The sequence below is a fragment of the Corvus hawaiiensis genome, chromosome 2 (genome assembly GCF_020740725.1).
Source record: "Corvus hawaiiensis isolate bCorHaw1 chromosome 2, bCorHaw1.pri.cur, whole genome shotgun sequence".
Taxonomy (NCBI): Eukaryota; Metazoa; Chordata; class Aves; order Passeriformes; family Corvidae; genus Corvus; species Corvus hawaiiensis.
In genome coordinates, this window is record NC_063214.1 from 23574407 (window position 1) to 23590048 (window position 15642).

Consider the following 15642-nt stretch of genomic DNA (forward strand, 5'->3'; position numbering starts at 1 on the left):
TTTGCAATTTTTGGGTCGCAGGACTAGTAACGCAGGACATGTGATTTGGATTGCAGATCCTGATCCTGTTTTGATGTCCAGCAAGACCTTGACACCATAGGTCACCAGAGCCCTGTGCAAGCTCCATTTTCCTCCACGACTTGCATCTCATGCAGCTACCCAGCACCATGCTCAGCCACTCAAGCTGGGAAGCAACATATGGTCTTGTCCTCCCAGAAAGACCTGAACACCTTTGGAAACACTGCATCGGAGAAGGAAGGCACTGGGGGTGATGCTGGAGGTTCTGCTCTTTGTGTAGAGCAGCCAGGTTTGGGCCAGTTCAGGCCAAACTGGCTACTACCATGAGAGCCAGGTCCCCGATTACTTGCTAAAGCTTGACTGGAGCAGACACTGCTCCTTCTCCCATCAGCAGCCCTGCCTTTATCTGAGTACAGGAGTACCTCCTTCTCCTCCTCGTTCCTCTTGTTCCCATGCCCACCCCATGGGGAAATCCCCTCGGGCTTTTGTCCCTTGGGAAGGTGGGCAGCATGAGCAGAGGAGAGGGATGGCACCAATCCATGAGTGCCTTGGTGCATCCGTTTCCTGTCAGCAACATGTGTCCCAGAGCTGGTGTGACCTGCTCACAAGGGGGGTTCAGCAGATGGTCAGTGGGATCTGGCCCTGCCCCCTATGGCTGGTTGGCGCAGCCACCATGTGCTTGGAAAAAAAAAATAGAAGAGGTGCTGGAGGTGCTCAGACAAAGCAGAAGCAGGACTTCCCCACGGTGATCAGAGTTGGGCTGACTGAGGCAGAGGACACGCTGCAATTTTTCTGGAAATGACAGAGTGAGCGGCGCACTGTGATGAGAAATCCTGCATCACTCCTGTGCCAGAACACCCTGGCAGGGGAAAACATTGCTTAGGTCACACTGAGATAGACAAGGTGCCCTGTTTATTGACTGCCAGTTGGAAGAGGACAAACCATCTGTGATTTACCAGGATCCCTATTTAATATACCTAATACACGTAAATTGGAAACTCAGCCTTGCTGCAGCTCCTAGCTGTGGAACAGTAGTTGCCACTTCTGCAATTAAGAGAAAAACAGAGCAGTTTATTAAGCACAGTTGTGGGAACGCAGTTTCAGTTTTCAGTGGGTTCATCTGAATATTTTTTCCATTTTAGTTCATGTAAGTTCACGCCCTTTGGGTTTCACATAAAGCCGTAGGGTCTGAGAAGCTCAAAAAATCTCAAAATCAAAATGTCAAGTTGAAACGAAACCATAAAAGGTATTTGGATTTGCATGAAAACGGGCCCAGATTTGCTTCAGGAGTTCCTGAAGCCTGGTAAAGCTTTTGAAGAGCCTAATCTGAGTTTTGTGGTTTCAGTGCAGACAGAAAGCAGAGCAAGAGAGCAGATGGGCTCCTTTCAGGAAGCCAAGGCAGAGGAGAATGATTAAGAAGCTATGAGAACACAAACCGGGGAGGGGAATAGGGCTGGGGGGGGGGGGGGGGGGGGGGGGGGCGTGGGGGGAGAATCTAAAAAAAAATCTCCAAAACCAGATTTTCAAGTGCCAAATGCTGCATATTAGGAACTAAGAGAACATGGGTCATGTCAAGGCACTACAAGACAGTGGACAGATCCTGTTTCTGAGGATCAGGCTCTGAATGGGAATACAGAGGTTTGGAGATAAGTCTGGCCATAATAGTGCCGTATGCCCTGGTGCCCATACACTGAACATTCCTCTCCCCTTATAAATAATCCTCTTCCCACAGTACTCCAGCCACACATGAGGTAGGGAAACAAAACGAAAAGAATAATCTACCAGGCTTATGCTCTCTGGTTAACACCTATAAGCTTGTCCCAACATCAAATATTTTAAATTCTGGCTTTGATCTATTTTTTAAAAGAGTTATTTCAATATCATATGCTCTAAATTTATTCTTATTGCATTCTTTTACTGACATAGAAATAAACATTTCAGAGTGACAAGTCAATTGAGTTGTTCACCTGAAAAGATGCAGAATAAATTTAATTGAAAAATTAACTTTTCTTTCCACTAGGAGTCTATAGATCTCCTTCAATTACACTCTTTACATTAACATCTTTTACATTGACAGGATGCAGAGGAGGCACTCATTGATTGCCTGAAATTTAGTCTCCTGGCTGAGCAACTGGGTGTCTTAAAAACAGAAGTATCTCATCATGACTGACATAACATGGGTATACATTGTTATGAACAATATAAGCAAAAACTGCGACACTGACACTTACAAGTATCTTCCTTTGAGAGCGTTTTTTCTGTCTAATTGCATAAAAATTGAACATCTAACCTGCAAATTAAACTTTTTGTCCCTTCTTCCTACCTTTTATGGAAAAAAGATCAACAGAAGAAACACAAATTTGGCTGAAACACCGAGTTTTGTTCCCTTCCACCAAAAGGATCTTTACTTTCACATCTGGTCCACAGTTCATCTTGCCAAAGAAAATAAAATGGTTTCACATAGCTTCAGCATTTGCTTGAATTCTCATGAACTTTGAGTGCTACTTGCATTTTATGCTGTCCTCCCAGGAGCATGCACTCCAGAGATATGACACTCCCCACTGACATTGTCATGCAGCACCACAGACCAGCCAGCAGCATTTCCAGCATCTGCACATTTAATAACCATGGTTTGCAGAACAGGATAAATCATTACTTTGGTGTCATCTTGCTTTGGCATTTCACCCTCTCACAGGTTTACTTTTGTGCAGAACACTAAATTTATTTAACCTACTAAGCCATTTACTCTTCTTACCCTTTCAGCACCTTCTTTTGTGATATAAAAGAACTCCCACTGCTTTGACCTGTCCTCATAGCACGGACTCTCCCCAGCCATGTCTTTTGTTTGAGAGTCCATCACAGGTGCTGTCTCATACTGCAGGTGTACCTTGGCTTCAGAGAGGATGTTCTTTGCACTGTTAAGAGCTGTCTACATCCTCTTAGCTGAGACCATACCCTGGCATTCAAAGGATGCTTAGTCAGACAATTCCCATTGAAATCAGTTGGGTTTAAGTGTTTAAGCAGGTTTGCAGGCTGGGCCAAACAGTCTCTGTGCTTCATCTAGTAGATTTGAAGACAACTACATTCCCACACTGCAAAGATAGCTACTAGCTTTGTTTGGAAAATTGTAGTGGTGCTGCTTTGCCATCTGACAGCTCAGCCTCAATTTCAGCAATACCCTGGATGAGGATAAGAATCATCCAAAGGCGAAAGTTTCCATGCCCTAGTTACAGCCAACCAAACTACTGAAGAATATTCTTTCCAAATGATGATGTTTCAATACATTTTCTGTTAATTTCATGTAAACAGACTATAGTAAAATACACAACCTTAAGATGTAAACCAAAACCCAAACCATAACAATTTACTTCAGCTAAACAAAACTAAAGAGTTTAGTTTTCTCTCTTGGCAGGAAAGGTAACAGGGGGTAATCTGAAGTCCTGTTGTTCAAACAGTTCAGACCTTTGTGCAGCAGTTTCAGAAAGACACTCCAAATGATAACAATCCAAATTCTCACAATTTCCACAGGCAGGATTTGAAGTGTCCAGCTTGGCCCTGGGCAGGGACTCCAGAGCGTGCAGGAGGCGGGCCCAGGCAGCTCTCCATCCTTCACGTCTGGCATCCCAAACAGCTCATTGCCCCGTAGGGTTACTGACCCTTTTATGGTCACTCCTCCCCCTCCAAAGAAGGAGGTGATTCAAAGGAACAGCTGCTGTGGCAGCCAGACAAACAGGGTTTATTTAAGGAGCTTTCACGTGGACTTCAGCCTTCTCCTCAGAGAAAAGAAATAACAAGTTGCCCAAAAAGTCAAGCTCATCTCCCTATGTCCATGGGCAGCTCGCAGGGTGGTAGAGAAACCACAGCAGATGTTTCTCTCCCTGAGGATGCGTACAGTCTATGTTAGGGTTACTGCTGCATCGGGGGGGAAAGGGGGGCCATGAAGATGGTCTCAATCATAATTCAATTACAGCTTCAGAAATTGGATGACCATTAAACTTGTACCACAGGGTAGTGAGCAGATGGTTCTGGTGACATTCCTGCTGGTCTCACAGATTTTCTAGGAGCCATCGCCTTAAAAGCCACCATCCAGACCCCAGCTTCACTGTAAATCGTCTTAGCAGCATTAAGTGAAAGAAGAGATGGTGTGAGGAAATGTTTAAATCATATTTTAAAAAGAAAAAAAGAGGAAAAATCAGAGAAGGAGTCCTTGCATTATGCATCCATCAACAATATTTAAAAGTCACAGCAAAAAAATTGAGGAAATGGGAAATAAAAATATGATACACGGTAAGGGAAAACGCAACAGAACAAAGGTGTGACCCAAATGATAGCTGATCCCCACACACAGCTACATGCATGAAGCAGCCTTGCTCACTAGCTGGTTGTGGGCATGGGAAGGCTGCGAGCAGCACACTGGACTTGCAGTACTTGTTCTGAAACTCGCGACTGAACCTTGTCCATGGCCTAAAGCAAAACCAAAAAATAAATAAACAAAAAGTAAACCAGAAAAACAGTGAAAATATTACACCACAACATTATGTAAAAAGAGAAGCAGAGCTGGAATCATTTTGAGAAGATTTTGGGTTTGTCCTGTGACAGCTTCATCTCTGTGGTTTTTCTCAGTACTGATGAAGTGTGAAAAGTGTATAGCTGTACTTCCCTTCTTAAAAATAAACATACCGTCCTAAGCAGAAATCGCTTGGTACACAAGGGAGCCAATTCTGCCTGATGTCACCTAGCTGTACAGGCAGGAACTTCCCCAGACGTGCCACCGCACTGGTCCCTGTGAGACCCACACATCGAAGATGATGTGCTGGGAGTGTGTGATCTCACCCAGAACTGGGCCATCACACCCAGGGACACAGCACAGGGCCAGCCAGGCTCGGCTCAAGCCTGAGCAGAAGGCATGAGCCATGGCATCCAAGGAAATGCAGCTCCTGCAGCAGGGTACCAAAATTTCTCAGGAGCTCAGCAGTCCAGCAGACACCTAAACACAGGGCTCGTTTTTCCCCCAGCTCAGCACCATGCTCTTTGGAAAACCTGACTCACAACGTTACAAGCAACATCAGCAGCTCAAAGCCTGTTATTTATCTGTAGGACAACAATGTCTAGAGGCCCCAGGCATGGCATAGCAGTGCTCCGTCCAGGCACTGCGCAATCCTGCTGGCTGCGAGCAGTAGCTCCAGGAGAGCTGACCTGGCACTGGCACCTCCAGCTTCCCAGGAAACTCCTGACCAGACATGGCTTCCTGCCAGCCATAAGCCATCCCATTTCTCCTTTCTGATCAATCACATCACTGCAGAGAATATTTAGATTTGAAACCACAGTGCCAAGCTCCAGCAGCTCTGTTGCTGTTGGTGAGGCATCCCAAGCACATATCGCTTGGCTTAACTCCAGCCCATGCAGATTTACCCCTGCTAGGTTTGCATCACAGGCAAGACAGACACAGGCAACCATCATCTTTTTCTATGGGTCATGTATGTGCTCCCAGTCCTTCACCAGCCCTTGAAGAAGAAGCTGCCACTCCCTCCCTGAGCTCATGTTTTGCTTCAGTCCATCAGGAGTTTTTCCCCAGCTTGCGCTTAGGGATGTAGCATGGGCTTTCATCCCTCTTGCTCTCCAAGACCTCCTGAAAAGATCTGGCTGTGACTTCTCCTATACACAGACATTTAATGGGGACTTTGTAAAACCAAGCTCATGCCAATGGGGACACAGCCAGAATTCATCTGGCATCAGTTTCACCATGAAAGGAACACAGAGCAAAATAGGGAGGCAGCTCAATCTTTTGGCCAACGCAGGCAGGGGGAGATGACTGGCAGCCTCCCCAAGGAGGAGACAGATGTGGCTTAGTGACCTGCAGAAGTGATCCTGCAGTTCCAGAAGCCCTAACCAGAAGGAAGTGCTCTCTGCAAAGGAAGAAGGGGACTTCCTTGAGCACAGAAGGGAGGGAAAGAAGGTGGGTCTGGACCACTGTAGCATATCAAGACCTAGATTTACTTCTCCTTTTTTTCCCCCGACCTTCCCTCTGACCTTAGACAACCTGCCCCAATCTTTGCAGAAGTTTTGAGTGTTTTCTGCATGCACTGAAAGGACCAGTGCGCGGCACCCTGGCAGACAGGCTGCATGCCCACCTGGTTCCCCCTTGGTCATGCCAGGGACAGCATGGTACCACAAGGACATGGAAAGGAACCCTGACCAGAGCAAAGCCACAGGCAGAGACACCTTTTGTCTGCAATATTTCCAAAACAAAAACAACTCATATTGCCATCAAGAGGGCTGAAGTCAGTTCTGAAAACATATAGGAGCCCTCTTTCAGAAATTTAACAGTCCTTCCCCATTCCCCAAACCTAAATATGCAAGAGAGGAGACTGGTACCAGTGTTATCAGACATTATAAGTCTTTTCAGCCCATCTGGACTAGAGTAAAATAGACCAGAAGAGGAAAATCCCTTGCTGAACCATAACTAAGGGCATAGCAAATCCCTCTGATCCAGACCCAGTCTTGCAGCCCTTTCACCAAAATTATGGGACAGCTACTTACCCTACGTGAGTCAGCAGGAGCACATGGGTTTCTGTGATGAAAAGGAACAGTTCCCAAAGGATAAACATGCCTTCATGCTTTTTGATAGGCATACTCATAGTAACCTGTTAGAAACCTGTGCTGGCTAAGAAGATACCTGAAAATTGGCCTGCAATTTAACTTTTGGCAGAAAATGAGCAATAGGATAGGCCGTTGTTTTAAACCTACACCTCTAAGAAGACAGGTCTTGGACATTTATTACCAAAGTTGAAACTCTTAGTTCAAGCTAAACAATAGAATTAGGGCAGTAATTTGAAGAATTATTTATTGTATAAATACTGAAGTCTCAGAATACACAGTTGAGAACAGACACGTCTCCAAGGGCTACAGCTCATGGGTAGAGATCCCAAATCAATATTAGCTGTGCACTGCCAGCCACCATCAGCTTGCTCACATTTGCCATGTGCCCTTCCCAATCTCATATGAGCAGGACTGTAAGGATTAGACTGAGCTATAAGATGAAGATTTTTGGCTTCTGTGTTTGGGGGCAGTGAGATTGCCCACCCAACTTCATCTCACTGCAGTACATGGACATTTGAATTTTGGTTTTGCCCCACAGACAGCAGCAGTTCTCTTCTGATTCACATGGAAAGCAACAGGGGATTTTCAGAATTATAACAACAGAAGACGTCATCTTCCTCTGCTGGCAAGTGGGATTGAAAATGACTGACCTGATTTCATAAAAATATCAGCATGTGTGTGGTGTGCGGTCTGTTACTCTTCTACACTCTTGTGGTTTCTGGGCACACAGCAGCAGCCGGCCTGCTACAGATTGTAAAGCAAAATACGGGTTGAGAAACTGAAAAAGTGGAAGAGGAACAAAAGAGAAATGCCTGGACAGATCTGTATCCAGTGTAGGTCAGCTAATATTTGAATCAGGACAAAAGTAGCAACTGAATAGGAAAACATTAATTTCCTCTCCTTTAGAAACAGCAGTAGTGTGAGGCACAGGAAGTACACATCCTCTGATGTTTTGATTTTCAAATAAATGTCAGATGAAATGACATCAAGAAGAGATGAAATAAGCCTGGGAAAGTCCTTTGTTTATAATTTTTTGCTTTGCTTTGCTTTGTATAGACAAAATTTTGGCTTATTTCTACATTTGCAGATTCACTGAAATAATGTCAGTGGTACTTGAAATTCAGAATACATCACTACAAACTATTCAGCAACTGGGCTGGAAAATACTTCTATGAGTTAAAGCAGCAGGTTACTTCAAAATTGAAGTCTATTATCTCTTTAGAAACATTTCAACAAGAGGAAAAAAGTGACAGGACCCAGTGCACAGGATTTAACTTCTCCAGTAAAAGCATAAAAATAAACTTTTTAAAAGTTCTTTTTCCTTACATAATCCACACCCTGCCTTCAGATCATTTTCACACTACTGGACCTTGTGCCACCTTTCGAAAGCCCTTCACTGCTTTAAAGTGTGCCGAATTTAACAGGCTTGGTGCAAAGACATCATTTCTACATTGTTCCTTTATTTTTCTTCAGTTTCTGATTCAGTCTTGGGTGGCTTCCATTTCTTTTCACTCCAATTTAATGTATTCCTGAGTATCATTTCAACTCTACACATTCAAAAGCAGCTTGTATGGACCCACTGACCTCTCTCTACTCGACTGATGGGAAGAGGGAAGGAGCAGAGCCCTCTGGCTGGGAAGGAACCAGCCTTGCGGATGGCAGGCAGTGAATCAGAGGTGAACTCATCCCCAGCAGTTCACACTGAGCAGCAGCTGCTGCAAAGTTTCTGTTTCACAGACTTGCTTCTCATGAATGCTCTGATCCCACAGGGTCTTAAGGCTAACACTGACAAATCCCATTTCGGCACCACGAGGCACAATACGTGGATAGCTGAGGTTGTGACATACACCAGAAGCCAAAGATAATCTGATTCACTCCATTCTGCTCAACCTCTCATAGATAGCCAGTGTGCACCAAGCACTCACACCGACAACCATCAGAAAGGATAGGTACAAAAATGCAATGCTGATGATAACGTTCCACAAGTCAGCCTTGCATGTAGAGATCTAGCACTGCTCAGGAGGCACCAGCAGCTTGAAGAAAATACTCAGCAGCATCTTGCTCCCTAGGCGGTCTTCTCCCCAGTGCAGCAGGTTAGGGACTAACCTGTGGAAAAGGACTCATACCCCAAACCAGCTTCTATCCTAAAAACTAAAACCAAACTCTGGCCAGGTTCACGTTTTGAAGATCAGAATAGGAAATGGGACAGAGCCCATGGCCCATGGTCCCACAGACTTATTCCTGGAGAGTTATTCTCTCCTCCAGTCTGTGTTTGCATCTGTACTGACTGCAGCCAGCCCACACACTGATGGATTTTTCTGTCAAAGGATCCCTCTCCAATGTGTTTGTTCCCTAGTCAGCACTTAAGCTCTATCAGCTTCTTTACCTTCATCAGATGGCAGAGGTATTATTGCCTTTAAAACTGTGGCCACAACCTCTCTGCAAGGTTCCAGCCACAGCAGTTCAACCTGGCCCAGCTGGAGCAAGGACTGAGCAAAGCAAAGAGCCTTACAGAAGCAGCCCTGACAATCAGAGTAACTCATCTCTGGGGAAAGCCTGATTCATAAACCAGCTCTTCTTAAATCACAGAGCAGACACCTCTTGCTTTTAGGAAGCAGCTGAAATGTGCATATGTCTCACCTATTTCAAGGGAGCTTTTGCTGAGTAATTCTTTCCCAAATTAGTTTGCAGCAAGATGGCTCACCAGGGCCTCCTATGTCATGTAGTAGCGTGCAGTGATGCCCTTTGTCAAACAGCACTTTCTGTTTTCAGAGAGAGAAAAACCAAGAAGATCACTCTCATTTTTCTAAGATACATTTATTGTAAGTGATTTAAGCAGTGTAGGAAGCTAACTTCAGAAAGGCAAGTTGGGTGATTCAACCAAGACAAGCATCTAGATAGTTACTGATTTCCCCTTTGCTCATGTCACTTCTCCTTTTGGAGGAATTTATTCATTTTTAAAGTGATGGATAATGCCTATTTGAGAAGTTTAAAACCACTCAGATTTGTGGTTTTCTTCCCCTTTCATGCAACTTGAACAGTCTCCATTGGGTACTGGATTTGAAGAAACCAGCTGGAGCTGGGGAAAGAGAAGCATCTTCCAATAACCTGAACATCCCAATATGAGAGGTGGAACCTGCCTGCACACAAAGCATTTCTCCAGCTCACCAGAAACACAAGAGAAAGAGTGAGTTGAAAAGGCAGAGTAAGTGCAATACTGAAAAAATAACCTTGAACCAATCTGCTTCAGGGTTTAATGCCCAGCCTCCACAGCAAGGCAGCTGGTGTGTGGGTAAGAGGCTGCAGGGTCTGAGCTCTGTCCTCATGCCTGAGCTCAACTAAGCCCTTCAATGCAGTGCCTATATTGGCACCTCACACTCAGCCTCATTCTCCTCCTTCTCCCTGCACCTGCTTGTGTGTCATGCCAGCCTCCTGCCCTCAAGCAGAGGCTCACCAGCAGCCAAACACTGCAAGTGGGACTGACACAACAGATCTATGGGAATTGCTCTGCACACCCACAAAGGAGGATGGCAAGGCTCATTCCATAGCCAAATCCTGTCTCTCGCTGTCCTCAGCTCAGTGCCTCACTCCTCTTCGCGGCAGGACCAAGGAAGTGGTTCTTGTGAGTCAGCAGGCATCACCTCCAGCACTGGTACAGCAACAAGACCTGTGAGGGAGGATTTGTCACCTCAAGGGTGGAAGCTCCTGCTTGCTGTCCACAATGCAGCTTGCCAATCCTTTTTCTGAGAAGGGGTTAAAGAAAAACCCTTTCCATGCAAGGAAGGAGGAAGAGAAAGGCCTCAGGGTGAGCTGGTGGCCTGAAGCAGGAGACAAAGTGACCCCCAGTCCACCAGCAGCTCCCATGCCAAAGAGCCAGATGGTGGAGGGGGACAGAACTGCCTCCTCCCACAACATGCAGGTTTCTAGGGCTCCTGGAGCAACTCCAGGCTGTGTGAGGCTCACTTGACTGCTAGTAAAGCAAAGCAGAGAAAAAAAAAATGAATAGGAGCAGCCTGCAATGCAGCTCCTGGAGTTGGGTTGATCTTGCACTTCAAGTTGCAGAGGTCTGGCTCCTCTCCCCTGCACACCTCCCTGGTGCCATCATTCTCACCCCACCAGGAGCTGCTACAGCTGCTGCTCCAAGTTTCTCTTCCCTCTCCAGTTATACAACTGCCAAAGCTCTTGTTAAGAGTGTGAAAGCAGCTGTTGTCTGCCAAACTACTCAGATGTATCAGCTGCAATGATTAAATATTTTGCAAGACCTGATCCCTTTTCTGCGTAAATCTGGTTTAGATGAGAGCATTTTTCACCACCTCTGGGAAGTCACCAGAACATTTATGGAAATAATTCCTCAAGTCAGGGTGAAGTCCTCTGGCCTTACTTTGACCAACAACTCCTGCAAACCACATTATGCATGTCCAGAGGGAGGTGTGGTGTCCTTCAAGAGCCCCACAAACACCATCTCTGTCAGAAACATTGGAGGGATGAGATTTGTATCCCACTGAGCTTTTTCTTCTTCCCATCCTCTGCTCCTGCCAGAACCCACTCCTCCCTCTCTGTCATGCTGCTGGTATTTCAGTACAGCCTCGTCCTTCAGACACATTAGAGGCACTGAAAGAGCTGCCAAGGGGAATCAAGCCCTGAGCTCTGCGTCAAGGCAGATCTGCATCCAGAGCAGCATGCTGAATTTCAGCCTCTCCACCTGCCACATTCACAGGTGTGTTTGCAGATTTGTGTGTTTTAGGAGGAAAGTTCAACCTCAAGTCAGAAATTCATTAGGCCAGTGTTGAGCTAGTTCGGATGATACCAGTTTTCTGTGGCCAGCTAATTTTCTCTTTCAGAAGCAGCCAGGCATGAAAAGTTTTGATTTGAATTCAATTAGCAAGCAATATATTTTCCTGTAGTGATAACTGATGACCTTCCATCAAAATGTGCTTCAAAAGTTTGTATTCCAGCACCTGCTGAAAGGGAAACCCCTTGATGCATGACTTCTGAGTAGAAGACAACAGACTCTAACCATGACATGTTCTGCTAGCTGGAAAGGACTCTGGGAATCTCCCACCTGAAGGTTAGTTTCAGGTGTGCAAGAAGACCACTGGCTCCTGATTAGCTACTTGCAGAGGGAAATTCCAGAGTTCTCCCCTTCTTTCTTCCTGCTAAAATTTAATAGTGAAAGCCTCAGCAAGAACACCAGTTAGGGGAGAAAGTGCTAGCTGCAGCTGTGGTAGCTCCCAAGTACTTTAGGGTCAGAGAGCAATCCCAGAAATTATATATTTGATAATGAGAAAATACAGATTCTCTGCTCTCCAGCAACTGAATTGCTGCTTTCATCACAAACAAGACAAGCAACCCTGAGTTGTGAAATATCTTGTTTGACACTGAAACAAGGATAATATGTAAAGATCACAGGCAAGAATTGAAATGACATTCCCCATGGAATTTTCACACAGCCCATAGGAACCCAAACATAGTCACCAGCATTGCTTCCCATCAGATGCAAAGTCATTCTACAAGTCAAAATATCTGAAAGCTCAGGGTCCACTTAAACTACAATAGGCACTTGAAGATTTCTGCCCTTTTCCTCCTCCACCATTTAGGAATACCATCAGGCACCTTCCCATGGCTATAGATACAAGCAGCCTCTCATGTTTCCAGCCCAAAACTGCTTGGGGTACGTTTCACTGCTACACATCATAGTCCACTCTAGGTCTGGAGTTATGGAAGGACAAGACTTCCACATCTTGCTGTGTCAGCTCAACAGCTTAGCACCATGACATGCCCATAACCTGCTTTCCTCCTTAACATGCTGCAGCCACAGTGGGCTCATTCCAAGAGTTTAAGTAGGTAAACAGGGCTGCTTTCATCTCCAGCAGGTTACAGATAACAAGTGGTTTTGCTGGCAGTTCGAGTCAGGGCTTCACGTTGTCTTCCTGCCCAGTAGCTTGCCCTGCACCTCGTGCTGAGGGCAAACCCTCAAACCACCAGAGCCAGCTGCTTGCTCTAGGCAGGAGGATTGTGCCTGGGAAATGCTCCCAGGGATCCCACCACGACACAGCAGAGAGGCCTGTCACTCTTGCAGCTTCCTCCCTCTGGCACAGAAGCAGTAACCAGTGGGTAGGCAATGGTAATATCTTCCTTCAGCACAGATGGTTCAAAGTGAACTTGCCTTAAATTACAACTGAGCAAGCAATATTTCTTATCAAGATATTTAAAGGAAAACAAGATGCTTTCTCTGAAGAGGCAATCAATCTATAGTCCAGCTGTTTCTTATACAATTACAGCTTAAAGTTGACATTATTAATTTTGAATGTATGGACTCTTTTGTCCAAGATTGAGATCGAAAGGTCACTTTTAACACAATATTAGCATTGAGCTGTGATGTGAATATATTGTCTAAGCTAGATAAGACATTGATAAATATCTAAGAGGACGGGGCTTTTGGCAAGCACAATTTCTCTTTTCCCACTGATGCAACAGAAATTGGTTTTTTAAGTGCTGTCTAATATTGTCCAAACTGAACATGCATCTCAGACCACAGTCCTGAGGCACAGAGAATAGATGATCCCTTGTTCCAGGCTCCACCAGTGATTTGCGGAGCAATGCTCCACATGCTCATGATGCCCACAAGCTGATCAGTGACTGTCACCATCAAGTGTGGCATGCAGTCTCTGCCCTTTGATGAACCATGGGTCAGACACCACCAGACTCTGTCAGAGAGGCCATTTAAGAGATGTCAGTGCAAGTGGTCAACTGGCCACCTCCTGAGCCAGACACAGCACCCAATGTCAGTAACCCAAGAATGGGCCACATCATGATACTCACTGCAGGTAAAAAGGCCTTCATCTGGAAAAACCAGACATCAGCCAAATAGAAAGGTGAGTGCAGTTAAAAAACATATTAAAAAACCCTCTAGAAGAGCATCCAGTTAAATCAAGGCTGCAGGGAACAATAGGAAAATGAAGAGCACCCAGACCCAAAGAAGTTACCATGTAAGTAGACCGGTGATTGCAGAACTAAAAGGCATATTGCTGACAGCACCTTGTAGTGGAGGATCTGAGAGCAGAACCTGCTGAAACCCTGGTCTCTGCTCAGACCCCTCCCTGGCTGTTGCTGGGAGATGTCCTGCTCTGCACCTCCACAACCCTTACTTTGCTGACTGGGGACCTCTCCAGGGATGTGCCAGCAGCCCATATATTCAGGTGATTGTCCGAGTGCTGAGACCCTGCCTTCACAGCAGGAAGCAACTCGAAAGCAGCTCCTGGCTAGTCTTGCCTTCTCTGCCAAAGCACAAGTGCTTCCTGCATGTCAAAATCTGGAACAAAAACTTAAATGTGGGCAGCTTCAGAGGACTACCAGCTACCTGGCTCAACAACTCTTCCAGACACATGAGGTTCTACAGAGAGAATAGTAGCCAAGACAGCATATGCCTCCTCCCAGCTTTGCAGGACCCAGTTTTTAGGAGGTGAGACTGAGATATTCCTTCATCTAACCACCAGTCACAGTTCCCCTCCAGGATTCACACATACATATACCAGTTTAAGAAACAGATATCAGATGTTGGACTGCAGCCAGAAAATCATTCTGAAGAGCCTTCTTTTCAGGAATAAACATTATTCTCTCTAGGCTGGATTTAAGCCACTCAGTTACAAGGGAGAGATTCATTATCAATGCCCAAAGTACCTACTAGCATGTGCAAGTTTCTTTTTCATCTCTGGTGTGTACACAGGCACATGATCACAGTTCCTTTCTGCCACTACCAGCAGCACCTGCAAGCACAGTTCACAGGCAGCAGTCATATATTGATCAGTGACTGTCACCTTGAAGTGTGGAACACAAAAGTACCACCCCACAGTCTCTGCCCTTCCGTGACCCATGAACCAGATGCTGCCAGACTGTGGCAGGGAGACCATTTTAGAGATGTCAGTGGAAGTGATCAACTGGCCACCTCCTGAGGCAGACACAGCACCCAATGCCAATCACCTTCCCATGAGAGACTCTGCATGGATCCGCAGTGTGAAAGAGAGGAAAAGCAGAAGGATGGTTGAACTGCCTATCTGACTCAGAGACTTAACACTGTAAGGCAAGAAAGGCTGTTCTGCCATAGGAGAGCTGGTCAATCCATGGAAATCCATCCTACCACAGGCAAAACCTCAGCAGAGGCGCAATGCAGGGCTTGGCATTTGGTATGACTATGGCTAGCCCCAGAGTCTTATCCTGACTGTCCTGGACCATCTAAACACTAGGTAAATGTGAAGAGTACAGAAATGTCACAGACCTGCCAGCCCCCTCCCGCAGTGACAGAAGGAAAATTGTGGAGGAACAGTGCACTGATTTGCAACAAGTCACCTTAATTACCCAACAAGCTGCTTAAATAGTGAGAGATTCCCTGGAGCACATGCTGGGCCTCCGAGTGCTTATGAAACAAAAGCCATTGGTGTTTCCTATGTCTTTTGGAGCTATGTTCCTGCTGCTATTGTAAAACAACAAGGGCCAGCAGGAGTCAATGGAGACCTGCCATTTCACATCAGCTGGAAGAGAGCACCTGAGCTACTACAGCACTGTTTTTCTCACATGACTACTCTATATGATAAAACTTCTAATTAACTGTATAGTAAATGCGATGGGAAGACTCTTTTGCTAATTATTTCTCTACCTTCAGGCAACAGAACAAAATCAATATGTAGCAAGAAATGATAGTTAAATAACCTTGGCAACTTGTACTGCAGGTAAATGAACAGTGTGGCAGCGGATGGGAATGCCTTCACAAATCAGGGGGCTGGTTGAAACCAGGCTTCAGATGTGTGTCACCCACCAAAGCTGTCTCTGCCTCCTTCAGTACTGCCTCACAACTCCCTGCAACAGGGTCCTACAGCCCCCTCCTTCACAGCTGCTCCGAGGAACCCACTCAAAGCAGAGTAGTCTTCCTACACTTTCTTGTATTGAAAAGTCTATACTACATTTACTTCCTTTAATGCTACTGGAACGGCCAAAAGGAGGGGAAATGACCTTAGCAGCCATGCAACT